Here is a 16,341-nt window from a genome sequence, read left to right as displayed (position 1 = left end):
TGATTTTCGGTATGGATTTACATTTACTAAGTTCATGGATTATCTCCAGCTAGTGAGATCGCACGAGTCATCACCAGGGTTTACCTTACCGCCGGTAACCGCGCGGTTATCGCGGTTACCGGGCTTATCGCGGGGTACGGTAATATTAATACCGCGGTAACCTCCTTAAATTCAAATAAATTTAAAAAATAATTTGAATTTTTGATAAATTTTGCACAGTTACCGCGGTTACCGCGCGATAACCGTGCTTACCGCTGGGGCGCGGTAACCCCGGCCCCGACGGTTTGGAAAACCCTGGACATCACAAGCACCAGCCGGGAGCTTGCCTTGTGAGTATATAAGATTGAACTCGTGTACACTTTCTTCATCAGTTATCATCACAAGTTCATAGGCCAAATTGGATGCTTCATGCTTGCATGGGTCACCAAACTGAAGCTCTAGCTTCTTCCTCTCTGCTTCTGTTTCTACAAGTGTTTCAGCTTCTGCTGCCTGAATCTTCACTGGCCTTTGATATCTGGTGGAGCCGTTGGCCGCCTGCGAAAACCTATTTGAAGCATGTCGAAGCCTGATGACTGATCTGGCTGTTACTTATTTTGTTTCAACAGGAAAAAAAAAACATAAACATTATTATTTAATGATTGATCACCCCAAACCTGGAATTAACAATCATTTATAGTGATTGTGGTACATATATGGATTGATGCTTTACCTACTGCAGGTAGGTAATCTCACAATTACATCCTCTGTTTTGAAATATGTGATGTATTGATTTTTTTAATAACATTTGACCATTTACTTATAAAAAAGTTAGTGAAAATATGCGAAATTATAAGCCATGCTGAAAAGTATTTTTAATGATAAAATAAGTCATACCAAAATAAATGATGATTACATAGTCTTTAATATGATGAATAATCACATATCATCTTCAGAACTCAACAACGATATGTTTTAAAATGTAGGTACGTAGTAATTTTCTTTGCATATATGGTACAATTTTTGTGAACTTTAACCGTGAACTCAGGACCAAAAGGTGGATAAATAGGGACAACACAAAGTAGTCCACTCTTCCAGGAAGGCGTCTTCCAACTGTAAATGTCACAGGTTTGAATCTTCACTGGCTTGCAGCTAGCTACAACTATTGATAACAATACATATTTGGCAATTGGTATGGGAGGCAACAGGAGTCCATCTTCTAGATCCTTAATCAAGTATGGCTCAGTGCAAAATCCGAACGGTATTACTGCCATACAGTGAAACTCAGCATCTGCCTTTGGCTCGAGCTCATACTTTCTTGGTGGAACTTGATCTCAGAGATAGTGCTGGAATATGCTGCTAAAAAGAGATGCAAGAGATCTGAGATGTGCGAGAGTCTAACAGGATGCTGTATATGGTTCTTGGCATTGAGGGAGAAGATCAAGAAACAGATAATTAGAGAGCAGATTATTATACCTGTAAACCACAGCCGGTGCTGTAACAGTTCATGAGCTATTGCAGAATACTTCTTTGCTGATCACATTTACTTAATTATTTATCTTATGTCAACACAAGAATTAGTAGAGGAACATCCGCACTATATATTAATAAAGGCTGATCGATCATCCCAAAACATAAATTAACGGTCATTGGGTTCTGAACAGGCAGTACAAATACAGTGTCGGTGTGGATTCATGCTTGCGCACTGCAGAAGTACATTAAATCTGAAAATGCATGTCGCATTGTCAAGTACAACCGACAAGCGTGGACAAAGCAGCCGATGGCATGAAGAAAAGCAAGAGCAGCCAATGGCATGAAGGGGATTACCGTTTGATTGCATTTGACGCATGAATGCAAGCAATGTCCAAGGCAGGAGGAGGTTGGAACAGAATGAGAATGCGTCTGCATTTGGCCGTTTTGTATATCTAAACCTAGGCAAGTTTTGTTAGGGTAAAGCAGCCTGTAGAATTCATGGATGAATTTGTGATGTCAATTCATGGATGATTTTGTGATGTTTCTATGTGGATGATTTTGTTGTTGAGTTCGGTGTGAAATCAATATGCAAGTAGAAAAAACAATAAAAAGAAAAGAAAAGAAAAGGAGGCGACAGTCACGTGGTGTTATTATTTTTACTCCCGGTTGGTAACCTCAACCGGGACAAAAGATGCATCTTTAGTCCCAGGTATTTGAACCGGGACTAAAAACCACCGTCTTTAGTCCTGGATTCTTCCTCTCAGTTCGCTACCCAGGAATAAAGGGGTTGCGAACCAGGAGAGAAGAGGGTATCTCCAGTAGTGCAACTAAAGCACATAATTTGGGTTATTAATTTTTTTTAATTCACTAGTATATTTGTCGGTAACTCGTTTCCCCGGTGATAGGGCGGGAGGCCTTGGTACTCTTTTTCGTCGGAGCCGGACCTGCCGACGCTGACGATGATGCCACCACCTATATCCTCTTTCTCTTATCCTTCTTCTCCTTCTTCTTCATTGGAGCCACTGCCACTCCCGTTCCTCTGCCGCCATCAATAGTATCCCTCGCTCTAGCTTGAGTCCACTTTCGGCCACTAGCCACCAGAGCCGGAGCTGGATTGCCCTCCGACGAGTTGCTTTCTCCACCCTCGGAGGGGGAAGGGGAGGATGGCGCTGCCCTCGTCGACGACGTCAGTTTGAGTGCCATCGTCTCGCCATTCGAGTTGCGTCGGAGGCCGAGAGGCGGCACTAGGTTTAATTACGATGGCGAAATCAGCTGTGCTGAAGCGGGCTGTTGTCATGCTGAAGCCCGTGAAGCATCCAACCAGCACAAGGTGGGAGGAGCTCTGGTTTGGTTTATGTTTTTGCCGATACAAAATTTTGGCATGTTTTTGCATGGCAAATTTTGGTAAGGCAAAGTTGTGCCTCGATGGAAGACAGAATAGTTTGTCAACTATTTTACTAGGCTAGCCAAAATTTGGCCTCAAACCAAGTAATGACTATTGAAATTCCCAAATATTGGTAAAGTGGTAAAGCCCATTTAAGCCACAAGCTAAACTAGCCCAAGGAGTCGTCTGTTGGCATCTCCGCGATGAGCAGATCAGCAAAGCAAGAGGATTGGAGTAAGTGGGCTACGCTGATGTGGCGTGTGTCGATGGGTTGGCTCAGTACTGCAGAAAAAGAAGATGGGATGAAGCGAGGGGTTATCTACGAATTTTACAGGGAGGATGCGGGCGGCTCCATGAAAAAAAAAATGCCCTGCTTCCACTCTCTTTCTCTCTCTCTCAGATTGAGATCGAAGGGCTTATAATCGCCGAGTGCAGGAGTAACTTAGACATGTGCATAGGATGCGCTGCCTACGTGTCCTTTCATGGTGCACACACAAGATGTAGTGTAAATAAGACATGTACACCATGTCAATATGGTAGTTACAAATCCACACGCCTATCCTTCGTTATTGAATACCAATCCTTTTAAAAAGGATGACTCTTCCTTACAAATGCTAGTAATAATCTTGACGCCGGTAACAGTATGCCCATTTATTCTACTTGTCATATGAAAATGTCACAAACATTTTGTATATTTAGACAATGATAGTGGTTAGGAATGGGAGGAGCTAGGCATTCAGTTTCAAGTTCATACAGAGCCATTTCTAGTATCTCACAAATTATTTGGTTCAGAAGACTGCTATTTCAACAAATGAGTATAGCACATTCTTCATAATATCCATAATTCACGGGTGAGGGATTTTGTATACGATGGGGGTTTCATAGTACCTGCATGTAAGTCACTCAAGAAACCTCTCTTGAATGGATAATCAGATGCTTATGTCTAAATTTCAAAGGAAACTATCCAAGAGCCCATGCATTGCAATGGCAAAAAATTGAGTTTCTATCTTAGCTTATAAAGTTGAGTAAGCACATATTTAGTAAAAATTGAATAGAATAGTTACGTTGTACATAATAAATTGATTAGTTACTTGACCCTCAAATTGTTCACTATACAAATCTTGTCCGCCATACAGGTTTAATTTCAAACAATGAATATATCGATTGAATTATGGGGAGTGCCATTAGTGAAATGGGAAAGGACTCGTGGGAGGGTGGGGGTGATTAATGGGGTCCATTTGTCAACTCGGTTACTTTTTTAGATAATTGAAAGAATCCCAGCCTTTGCGGTGAGGTCATTGATATTTGATATGATGAATATCACATAATGTGTTGTAAGTACTTATTGGAGCTAGAGGTTAAGTTTATGAATTTGCAGCTTCTAAAGAGTCACGATTTTTGTATTTGATTGAGAAAGATCACAAATGTTAAGTCATGCTATTCATATGATTGTTTTAATCTTCAGTAGGCCGATCATCATATATATACCTTATTATATCTGCACATATGAGTTTTGTAAATTCTGCACGAAAGCTATTTTAGCTTTGTGATCCTGATTATTGTTTGATTCACATTATAAAATGTCATTGTAGCATTATAGCACGGGCCTATTACTAATTTAAGTAAATACACAATTCTATTTCATAAACAATTGTGTTCGGCGGACTAACCCCTATAATATGTTATTCATTTGCACACCATGACATCAGGGCTGATCTTCATCTTATTTACTTTATTCACTATTAATATTGTCATCAAAGTCTCGTATTTGTTATGGTTGGCCTAGTATGGCATTTCTAGGCGGTTCAAGGACTATGGACATCGAAAAATATCAAACTAATTAAGACGTATTTGGAGAAAATAAAACAACATTAACAATCCTAAGATGAAACATAATAATCTGATTGGCTATTCTGCCCCATGAGTTCTATTGCATCTTCTTTAAATGCCCAGTAGGCAGTACATCATTATTTATTCATCAAGGAAAGGGCAGGCTCAGGATATCTCGGTCCCCAAACTCTATACTCTTGACGATAAATAGAGGGAGGAAAACTTTTTGCACTGATATGCAAGAGCTAGGCAGCTTCAGCATTCTAAACCATCTTATACATCCATCATAGGCATGAGAAGCAATGGGAAACTTGTTTCAAGCACAAAGAGGGTACATCGTCTACCACTGAAAGAAATAATTAGCCATAAATGCTAGGACATGTGCGAAGTCTAGGATTTGAACTCGGCTGAATTGGTTCCACCACAAGAAACCTAACCAGTTGAACTACGCTCACTTTGCAACCATTTATTAGCAATTTTGATCAAATGGTAGTACAATTGCAACAGGTAAGATCTTGTATTGAATAAGAAAAGTAATGATTTGTTTTACATTTATCACTAATAGTAACACTGTAAATAAGGTAAGTGGACTAATTAGTGAAAATGATTACATTTTAAAACATAACGTAATCCAATTATGCTTACAACAAATGCAAAGTTTCAATACAATTTTTTGAATTGTATTTAAAATCAGTGATTACACCCGTGAAGGCAATATTTCAAAGCAAATATGACGACATATAGACATAAAATCAGTTTATATTTTTTTAAAAAAAATAAAAACACAACAGAAATTGTGTGAGATGTTCCAATATTTGACTGTATTTTTGTGTGTGTTCACATATCACAAATTTGAGATTAAATTGACATGCATATGCATGCATGTCTCCATATAAAAATAGCACGAGTACATGCAAGCAGATGTTTAAGTTGGATAGGGTGATCATGACCATTTACCATATTGGTATATTTATTGCAACGAGAAAATATAATTTTGTTAAGAAAAGTATGTAAAATAATCAATGGCTGGGATTTGTTGTACCCCTCTACATGCAGGTAAGAAAGGAGCACTGTGAAAGACCTCGACAGCAAGGGTTCCTCTTACACAGCGACTGCAAGAATGACAAGAGTGATGGCATCGGCGCCGGATGCTTTGCCTGTTCTGTGTTGACAAACTTGAGTGGAGCCATGAAAGAAAATCTTCCATGGTATAAAGTATAAACTAGCTTTGTTCTTACACTTCTCATTGTCACTTCGATTGAAATCTCTCTTAACCTATAATTATTTTTCCTGAAGAGATGAGAAATCACGCGCAAGAATGTCTTTTCTAGTAACAACCATCTAACTAACTGAGAAAAACCAACAAGCCTATAATTTTTTTTTAATCATCTTGCGCACCTCTATATTTTTTAGATAATAGAAATGGGTTACATCTCCGGCCACTGTCCGTAGGCACAGTCAAAAAGTCCAGGAGTGAACAGAAAAGAGCTTAAAAAAGACAAGATGAGACAAACCCCCAACTTCTGCCAATAATATGATATACTAAAATAATATTTTTAAAATCACGTAACATACTTCTGCCAATTAATGCAACGTTGATTTGTAGCAGTAGCAGCATCTCCATGAGAAAAACCACCAAGGTGTGAGGAGTAACAGAAACTGTCTGGAGAGGAGACTTCTTTCTCTTCTAGTGTGTATAAGAGATTGGAAAGGTTTTTCCTTTTATCTGAATACAGCTGATAAGATAATTAGTGAGACTCACTAGTCATGGGAAGCACCAGGAGCTTTGCCTTCTGAGTTATATAAAAGATATATAGAACCACTGGTGGAGAAACCATCTTTCGTCGGTCGGCCGAATTCCACAATAGTCCCGGTTCTTTAGTCCCGGTTAAAAAGGGTAACGGGCATATTTGATCTTTAGTCTCGGTTGATAACACCAACCGGGACTAAAGATCCCGGTTCAAATGTTGTCATGGCTTGTCAGGCCCCCCGGGATCTTTAGTCCTGGTTTGTAAAGTCAGCCCCCCCCGGGATCTTTAACTCTTTTAGTTTTCCTTCACCGGCTGGTCATCATCACAAGTTCACAACACGCTTTCATGGTTGACCGAACTGAATTAGCTCTTCTTCCCCTCTACATCTCTTCCTAAAGATGTAATCCTCCATAGTGTTCTTGTCCCCAGTTTTTAAACATGTCTCATCATGAGATTCAATTCGTCCATAGCTCACCCGATACCAAGAATCCGGTATGGCTATGCCATATTGTGTATATATGCTTGGCATGGGAGACCCTAGGAATATGGTTTCAAAGATAACAGGAAGACATTGCTTTCATCCTAGTCCATGTCCAAGGCTGGACATGTTTACAAGAGTGATAGCTTAAACATTGCATCCTAATAGGCAAAGGTTAACATGCCTGAATCTCCACCTCAAGAATGCAACATGAACTGGCCGTGTCAGCATAATTGATCGAGTGCCAGATCCTAGCTCACCATGCATGGAACCTCTATGATATAGGGATGTAAACGGTATGGAAATATATCAATCATACAGATACCGTTTTGTCGGGTCCCAAAACTAATGATTCGGAAACCGACATGTTTAGACTGTATCAAGCCCTGGATCAGTAGATTGATACAGGTTCAACAATCTGGATCTTCATTGCATATATTTGATTAAGGTTTCAAAGGAGATATTATTACAAAATATAAGGGTATTTACAAGCTTGTGGCTAACTAATACAGCAGAAGCTATAGAATGACTCAACTCTAATGTTTTGCTATAGACTTAAACCATTTATCTAATCTATACTTGAGAATTAAGTTAGAATAGAACTAACTTATGATTGAACTCCCGGCTTCGACAAGACTCCAAATTAACTCTGAAAAAGGGGTTGAAGCAAGGGGTGAGTACAACGTACTCAGCAAGCTATTATATTCAATAATAAATGTATGAAATGGTAATATTTGAGTAGAGCTAGGTTTAATTGCAGAAAGCTGAGAATAAAGAAGTAGAAATCCTGAAATGTTTGATATGCAACAGTATTTAATAAAGTTTGAAATTATGTTTCTAACCAAGATGCCATAGTGAGTCCCAATGCTCGATAACCGCGAGCACGGCTATTCGAATAGTTTTGATAATATTCATACTGCAGTAGATGTACGCTTTACCCGCAATCCATGACATGCTAATATTCATTAGCTTAGTCATGGCAAAGCTTTTCGGTTTCTAACATCAGTGGTACCTGTTCCATGAACTATAATCCCTATGCGCTCTGAACGTAACGTTATCAGCAGCGAGAGGAGTTCTGGCGTTCCCGAGGTTTTTAGAGAGAACTGGTTGAGAGACCCCCGTCATCTCAATCAGGTTTTCATAATTCACACACACAGCTCGCGAGATAATCAAGATATTTACCTGCGCCTCGGTAAATATCACAATCGCCCTGTTCGGCGTAAGTTTGCCTCCTGCGCGAGGACTTAAAAAGAACCACTATACAGAGGTACCACCTTTGCTAGATAACTTAATCAGCTAGGTCTATGCCCATACGAGAATTGCGGTCGTACTCGTATGTTCTTCACATGTACTTGGCAATCTTATGTCGGTTGGAACAGTACTAGCCACCCGGAAATCAACCATTTCTACCGTACTGTTCCAATCTAAGTTCATTAAATTTTATGCATAATCTAACTAGGCATGGCTAAGCAAAATCTAGCATATCTGGTTTGCTATGTTCAGGTTATGCATTTGAAATCATGTATGACTAATGCATAGAACAGAGATATAGAATATAGGGTATTTATGCTCAAAGGAGAGGAATAATAACTTGCCTTGCTCCAACGCAAATAAATCCGAGATGGGCAACCTGATTATCCGATCCTTGAAATATCACAGGTTGCCATCCAAAATATAACGGACTCCACTGAAGAAGAGGAAGATCTAAATTCAATAAAAGCCATAGAATAACAAGAAAACGACAAATGGTTAAGAGGGCTAGGGTTTAGGGTATAGCCTATCTTTTCTATAGGGTATAGGGATTACTGGGCTAATATTTTATGTGCAGATTCTAAAGGGTTGGAGGCTAAGGTGGATAGGAGATTAAGCAATTAGGGTCGCTTATATTTGATGCATGGGCTTATGTGGTTTGGAGGATAGGAAATATACTGGATAAATAATGTGGTTAAGTAGGCATGTAGCTGGTATAGGTCAAGGTCGGGCTTTGATAGAACAGTGGCTAGAGTTTAGTTGTTCTCGAGACGATGCTGAAGTAGGATAGCATATCGGCTCGTAATTCTTGCATAGGCTATGGGTAGTTGGAGGGTAAATGGTTGAGATTATTCTGGCGGGGAGTCTGGCTAATAAGCTGACTAAGGTTTCAATTGTCTAAGCCGATATCGAGGTAGGATAAATATCGGCTAGGGTTTGGGTATTCGCTAGTCGTCGCTAAAGCATGACGACTAGGTTTCGTATCTTCTCTAGCCGGTGTCAATAGACAATATAACGGCTAGAGGGATGGGAGGTTTGTGCAGGTTTAGTGGGGCGGAAGTGTTACTCCGACAACCGTGAGTGGCGGCGGAGCGGCTAGGATCACACAGAGCCCGAGAGCTAACTGTGCGGCGTGCTATGGAGGTCGAGGGAATAGTGAAGCTCCAACCGCTGTACGCATCGAGGCATGGGGTGCTAGGAGCAGCACTTCGACCTTAGGTTTGGTTTTGCCGGGCTTTACAACCAACGGTCCGACGTCGAGGATAGAAAAACCGTGAACGTCCCCATGGAAGGCGTAAAGTTCCAACCGGCGGCTTTTTAGTAGCTAATGGGTATTTTGGGGTAAAAGAAAATATTTGAAAAAGGCAAATATAAATTCAAATGATATTTGAATAAATTCAAATAAAATTATAAAATAACAAATTAGGCATCAAAATGAAGCATTTGAATTTATATGAATTTAGGTCCAAGTTTCACTGGAATCAGATCTACGGTTTAGGAGATATGGGCTTCTAAAGAATAGGATTTGAATTAAATCTAGAAAATATGAAATAGTACTGTGCAGGGGCCCACCTGTCAGCCTTTCCTTTCCTCTTTCTTTTCTCTTTCTTCTTCCTTCTTCCTCCTCCCGTTCTCTTCCTCTTTTCTGTTGCCGAGTGAGTTGAGAGGAGGAGAGGAGGGGCGCTGGCTCTCCGGTGGATGGAAGACTGCGACGCCGGTGGCAACACATGTTCCCGAGCGACGCGCATCCGGGGAGGGTGATAGTCGGCAGAGGAAGTGAGAGAGGAAGCTGGAACGGCGCAGGCAAGAGCTCTGCTCCGGCGGCAAAAGAGGAGGTTGTGGTGGCTTGTTTTAAAGGGGAAGGGAAAGGGGAAAGGGGTGAAATGGATTCGCCTCGATGAGACGAAGCTAGTGGCGCGAGGGCTTGGCCGACAACGCTCCGGTGAGGGAGATCGACTAGTGGTGGCCATGGCCTAACATGGCCAGGAGAGAGAGAGAAAAGCTCGGCTTGTGTGGGGGAGAAAGGGACTTCACCGTATATTTATAGGCTTCGGAGGTCGGTTGCTCAAGTCGGTTCGCAGAGGAGGAGGGCGACGAAGGCACGGCTGCAGCGACGTGAAGGAAAGAATGACGGCACCGGTTCTTTCCTCCCATTGGACGTTGGAGTCGGTTCGGCTTGCAGATGTCGTCAGCGAGTTGAGGTGGTGGCTGACGTAAGATTGGGCGGCAGAGGAGGAAGGCAAGGCACGGCGTCGGTGGAGTGGGGGCGAAGAGAACGGCGCCGGCTTGATTCCTTAGCGGCGAGGTTTGCGGCGGCGTGCGCCGTGCACGGCACGCGCACTGAGAGGAGGGAGGCGGCTGGGTTGTGGGCTGAATTGGGCCGGCTCGGCTTAGCTGGGCCGGAAGCCCAAGAGGAAGGAGGAAAATAGAAGGAAAAAGGATTGGGCCAAAAGGAAGAAAGAACGAAGTTTCGGCCCGATGACAAAAGGAAAGAAGTCTAATTTGTATACTTGATTTGAATAACTGGGTTTTGCGAAGAATTTGAATTTAGAGAGAATTCACAAAGGAGATTTCCTAATTTATTTGAGTGCAATGTTTAGAGGTGGAGTTTGAGGGAATTTATTTGGAAGCACTCAAATAGGAAAGGAAATTAATAGTATTCCTCAAAATATTTTTGGGAATGTGGTAGGAAAATAGGTGGAGGCAAAAGGATATGATTTGAACCCTAAAATATATGGCATAGGTTTCAAGGAATTGTTTGAGGCTAAAAGGAAATTTAGGTGACAAGGATATAATTTATTTTCTTAGCACAAGAGCAATTATTCACAATATTTGTAATAATATTATTCTTGTGCCAAGAAGGAAATCAAGCCACAGGAATTAAATTAGCGGCTAGATCAAAAGGAGGAATTTAGATATTTGGCGATAAATAAGAATAGGTTTGGAATCAAAGGATAGGTTTAAAATCAAAGGATGGGTCGACAATTAATTCCAATAAAATTGGAATCGTTTGGTTTAGGTTCTAGGACAATAGTGGAGAATTTCTTGGACCATAATTCATAAAAATAGAAAGGGGTTTTCAAACTAAATTTGAATAAAAGAATTTTAGTCAAAAGAAGGTTTTAAACCAAATCAAGAAATACCTCAATTTAACCAAATATATTTTAAATGAAAAACACAAAAGAACTTAAATACCAGAGAGGTTTTGTGCGAGTTAGTTCTAGGAGGTCCCTCTAATTATATTGTTCTAAGTTTAGGAGGTTATTGAAAACATAAGAATCGGCATGATGCAGGATTGGAAAATGACACATTTTCAGGATGTTACACGTTTCCCGAAAAAAATAATAAAAAGATATCGTCACAGATTGTTTTCAATTGTAAAATTTAATTTTTCTAATTTATGTGTGTTTTATTGAAGTTGTTGCTAAATAGTTAAATTCATAAATATGATATATTCTCAATGGAACTGCTACTGTTTTCCGTAAAAATTTAAAAATAATATCATTTCTGATCATTTTCATCCCTACTGTGGGATGGTACCTTTAGATCGAAGATGACCTGCCATGCCTGCGAGTGCAGTGCTTAGTCCATTATCCAAAGGAAAGATTAATTTGTGCTTTATTAATTGTCTAAAAAAATGTTTGTGCCTAGCTAATTCATTATTTAAAAAATACTCGCCAAAATCAGGAACAGAACATCTAACTTTTTACATACTATAATTGAAACATTGAGAAGAATAAATACTGAGAAATGGCACCAACGAGTGTGTACGGAGTAACATTACAACAAAAATGCCTTTACAATACTTATGAAGCATTTTAAAGATATTGACAAGTGTCTTTTGGTGAATTGTCTCTACTAAAATGCCTCTGTGCCTATGAGTGAGTAGAGGCATTAAACTAACCCTCTCAATCCTCAAACTAACAAATGTGAAAAATTAGAAAAAAATTATTTTTCCCGCTATTACCAATCATCGAACTCAATAACTTTTTGAAAAAAAAAAGAATTGTGTTCATGAAATCTTAATCTCAAGTCAATACTTGAACATATGGGCCTTGTATTACTTATAACTACTTATTTAGCATATATTAAGATTCTAAAAGTATCTCTACAGAGGTTAAAATGCGTAAAAATACCCCTACATATGAGGCAAATTATAAGTGCCAAAAAGGGGACTATAAATTGTCTCTACAAGATAAATTTACACAAACTTTGCTAATAATGTCTATGAATTGTCTCTATATATACTACTAAAAGTATGCTAAGCCATTTTTAAGTAACTTTCTGGATGAGTGGAAGTCCAAGAAACTCATTTTTTTCCTTTCCAAAATGAGGTCTTGGTGCAAAATTCTGTACACCAATTCTCTGTTCTTGAACATTAGCAGAGCAGGGATATGACCTACCATATTTCATTTTATCACTTGGCATGTAGTTAATCATTTTATTTTCATATGAGAAGTTGAAAGAAACATGATACTAACTGTCAAAAGCTAGATTTTTTTAGTACCGTTTAAATTAGTAGGAAACTAGTGTAACTGCTATAGTAAATCCATACCTGTAGGTATTCCATATTTAAAATCTATTCATGTAGATGTAGGGGGTTGGAATATTGATGCCATACATTAAATTTTAATCACAGGGTGTATCATTAAGATGACATTGTCCGTGCTACATATGCTAGCTGTGAGATTGTTCGAGCAAAGGGCTCCAGTTCTCTGGTGAACATGTTGCCAGTGATTGTTAATTCCAAGTGCAACACCAGGATAAAAAACAGGTTTGGGTTTCTATTCTGAACAAGTTGAGCAAAAACATAGAAAGATGCATGGACATGTATATAACAATCTTAACTACCTGGATGGACTTGTAGCCAAATGATATATATTTTTGGCCTGGGAGGCATAGGGAATTCAGCACAAACAAAATACACCGTGTCTACGTTGCTCAGCTGCAAAACCATGCGCCATATACGATAGCCATGTAATTTCATGACATGAAAGATGACTGCTAAGAGCTGCCATCCATACCATATCTTCGTTACGAGTTCATCTTGGACCAGATCAAATCTTTTGGGTTACGAGGCAAACTGGACTGAGACTGAAGTGACTAAGGGGACACACTTTCATGTGCTCTTATGTGCTATGCGCAAATGAATGGGGTTTTGACCTCAACCTCTACGCAGTGGCTTTTGCTAGAGTAACTTGAAGTTTTCTATTGTGTTCTTGCCTGCGTGCTGCATGTATATATCTCACTAATTTAATTAATTTGAGCGTTAATCTACTGAGAAATTAGAGTGTAAGGTTTCATGGAAAACAACATTATTAGTACTTGTTGGTGTAAAAGTAATACTTCCAAGATGATGTTAGTTACCTTTTGTTTCAGTGGAACTAATTAATTCAGGCAAAGAAATTCTCCCACAAGTAAAACCAAAAAAGTGTATAAAATCTACCAATATACATCCAACAGGTTGATACTAGTCCAATCTTTCCAAGAAGGCTGCTTCCAATGGTAAATGGTTCAATGAAAGCTTCCCTGACTTGTAGCTATCGCTATAGCTACTGGTCACACCAGGAAAACAGGTTACAGATCCTTAACAATTTATGGCTCATCTGTCGACAGTCACTACTACAGAAGGCTGGATAGGTGCTGGTTTTCCCAACTGGCACCCAGATAGCGGCACTAATAACTCGGTGAATTCAGGCTAATACCTCGCCAGTGTCATTTCCATTATTGCATCACCGGATCATCTCTGCTAATACATAGTAATCAGTACTGCTTTCTATAGGAATTGTATAATTGCACCTGTGGATCCACCCCTGTTTGCGGATCAAAGCACCATGGCTACCATGAAAGGAACTTGACACCAGGCTGTTGCTCGATCGAGCTTGATGTCATTTTCTAAGTAGAACATGCTCCAGATTTTCAGGAATCTTTTGGTCTGTCTCAATGAAGAAAATTTCCATTGATCTCTTGGTTTTAAAACGCTCCAGTAATCTTTCTGTGTGGTCTGCCGGATGAATTGATAATAAGATGCAACAATTTGCCAACTACCTTTGTTTTGTTGTCTTCTTCTTCTTTTTTTTTTTTGAAATGTGTTTTGTCCAAGTATGTGCTTTATATGTATATTTATATACAAATTCATATAGAAGTTACTGAATCTAGACGAGTGATGGAAGATACGAAACATCTTATAATGTGAAATATGGATGGACTAGTAATTTTCTCTGCATGCATGGTACAATTTTCGCAAAATTCAATAGCGGGCTCAAGACCAAAGAGTGGATAAAAAGAGACAACACAAACTAGTCTGCTGTTCCAAGAAGGCCACTTCCAACTGTAAATGTCACAAGCAGCATCACTGGCTTGCAGCTACAACGATTGATAATGATACATACATGGGCCACATGGCAATTGGCATGGAAGGCAACAGGAGTCCAGCTTCCAGATCCTTATTCAAGTATGGCACAATGCAAAATCACAATGGTATAACTGCCATACAATGAGACTCAGAATCTGCCTTTGGCCCAAGCTCAATACTTTTTTGGTTGAACTCCCTGCCAGTGTTTGAGTCGTAGTACTCTGGCCTGCAGAAATGCTAGGGATCTCAATCATGTGAGAGTCTGCAGGTAAGATGCTCCACATCTGCATGAACAGTGAAGCAATGCACAATATGCACGGTACTGCTTAACATTGGTACGGAACATTAATTAGGAAATAGATAATTGTATATGTAACGACAACTAGTGTTGTAACAGTAGTAATATCATCAACTAGTGTTGTAACAGTAGTAGTAATCGTTTAGAGAAATTTTATGGTTCTTAAGAAAGTACCTCGAGATATCTAAATTAATTTTACACTAAAAAATGTGTTACCTTCCAAGATACCTTTTAACAGTGGTCAAATTACCCAATTGTGGAAGATCAAAGCTTCCTTTATCTGAAAAAAAGTGCTTTAACACAGATGACGAGGTATTGCAGCAAATATATTTACTGATCACAGTTACTCCCTCTGTTTTACGTTATAAAATGTTTTGACTTTGGTCAAAGTTGAACTGCTCCAAGTTTGACCAAGTTTATAGAAAAAAAGTAATATTTTTGATCCAAGATAAATTTATTATAAAAATATATTTAATTATTAATTTAATAAAACTTATTTGGTAATGTAAATATTACTATATATATTCGTCTATAAACTTAGTCAAACTTGAAACAGTTTGACTTTGACCAAAGTCAAAACATCCTATAACCTGAAACGGAGGGAGTACTTAATTATTTTCAGTCAACACAATAACTGATAGAGAACATCTACACTGTATTAAAGGCTAATCATTACAAAATAGTAGTATATAAGAGAGAATCTAGGAAATGACATTGACAAACACCAAAATCCAAGAAATGGAATCAACAAGTGCGAGTTTCATAAAATGGTATCGCTATTAGGGTTCAATCCATCCCACACCATTAAATATAGTGTTCATCCTATAGCACTTAACGAAGGGATGCTAACGGAACCCTAACAGCGATGATATTTCTGAGACAAAATCGCTTGTACGATGGAATTTCTTGGAATTGAGTGCTTTTCAATTGTATTTCTTGGATTTTCTCAATATATAATGAGTAAAGTGCACAAGTAGTTCCTAAACTTATGGGGGTGTGTCATCTAGATCTCTAAATTCTCAAGATGTATTTTTGGATACTCGAGTTATACAGGTCAAAACATGCTCCAACCCCTGATGTGGCATGCTACGATGACACCTACATATCAGTATAGGACCAACATGTCAGTCACACAGAAAAATATATAATCAAAACTACTGTTTCGCACAATTTGAGAGAGTGAGAGGAGAAAAATGTTTCTTAGTTTTATATTTTTCTATTTGGGACCGCCCGTGAAATATATAATTAACTGTTATTGGGTTGTGAACTTTTGATACAGCTACAATGTGAAAGCTCGAAGATGTTGCCTACACGGGTAGGGGGGGGGAAGCGTTCCTAAATAATACTAAAAACAATCGCATCGGTCAAATCTTAACAGGGCCCAGAACTCCTGGTGAAGAACACCGAAACTTCCTGGCAGCTCGGAAATTCTGAAGTTCTTTGACAGGAACTTCCGGTGTTCAAGCAAATTTGAATTCTGACTTCAAATGTAATGAAACTACAGGCCTATCCATACCAATGACCATGAATAGAGGAGATGGAAAT

The sequence above is a fragment of the Oryza glaberrima genome, chromosome 8 (genome assembly GCF_000147395.1).
Source record: "Oryza glaberrima chromosome 8, OglaRS2, whole genome shotgun sequence".
In the NCBI taxonomy this organism is placed as follows: domain Eukaryota; kingdom Viridiplantae; phylum Streptophyta; class Magnoliopsida; order Poales; family Poaceae; genus Oryza; species Oryza glaberrima.
Note: the sequence above shows the minus strand (reverse complement) of the source record.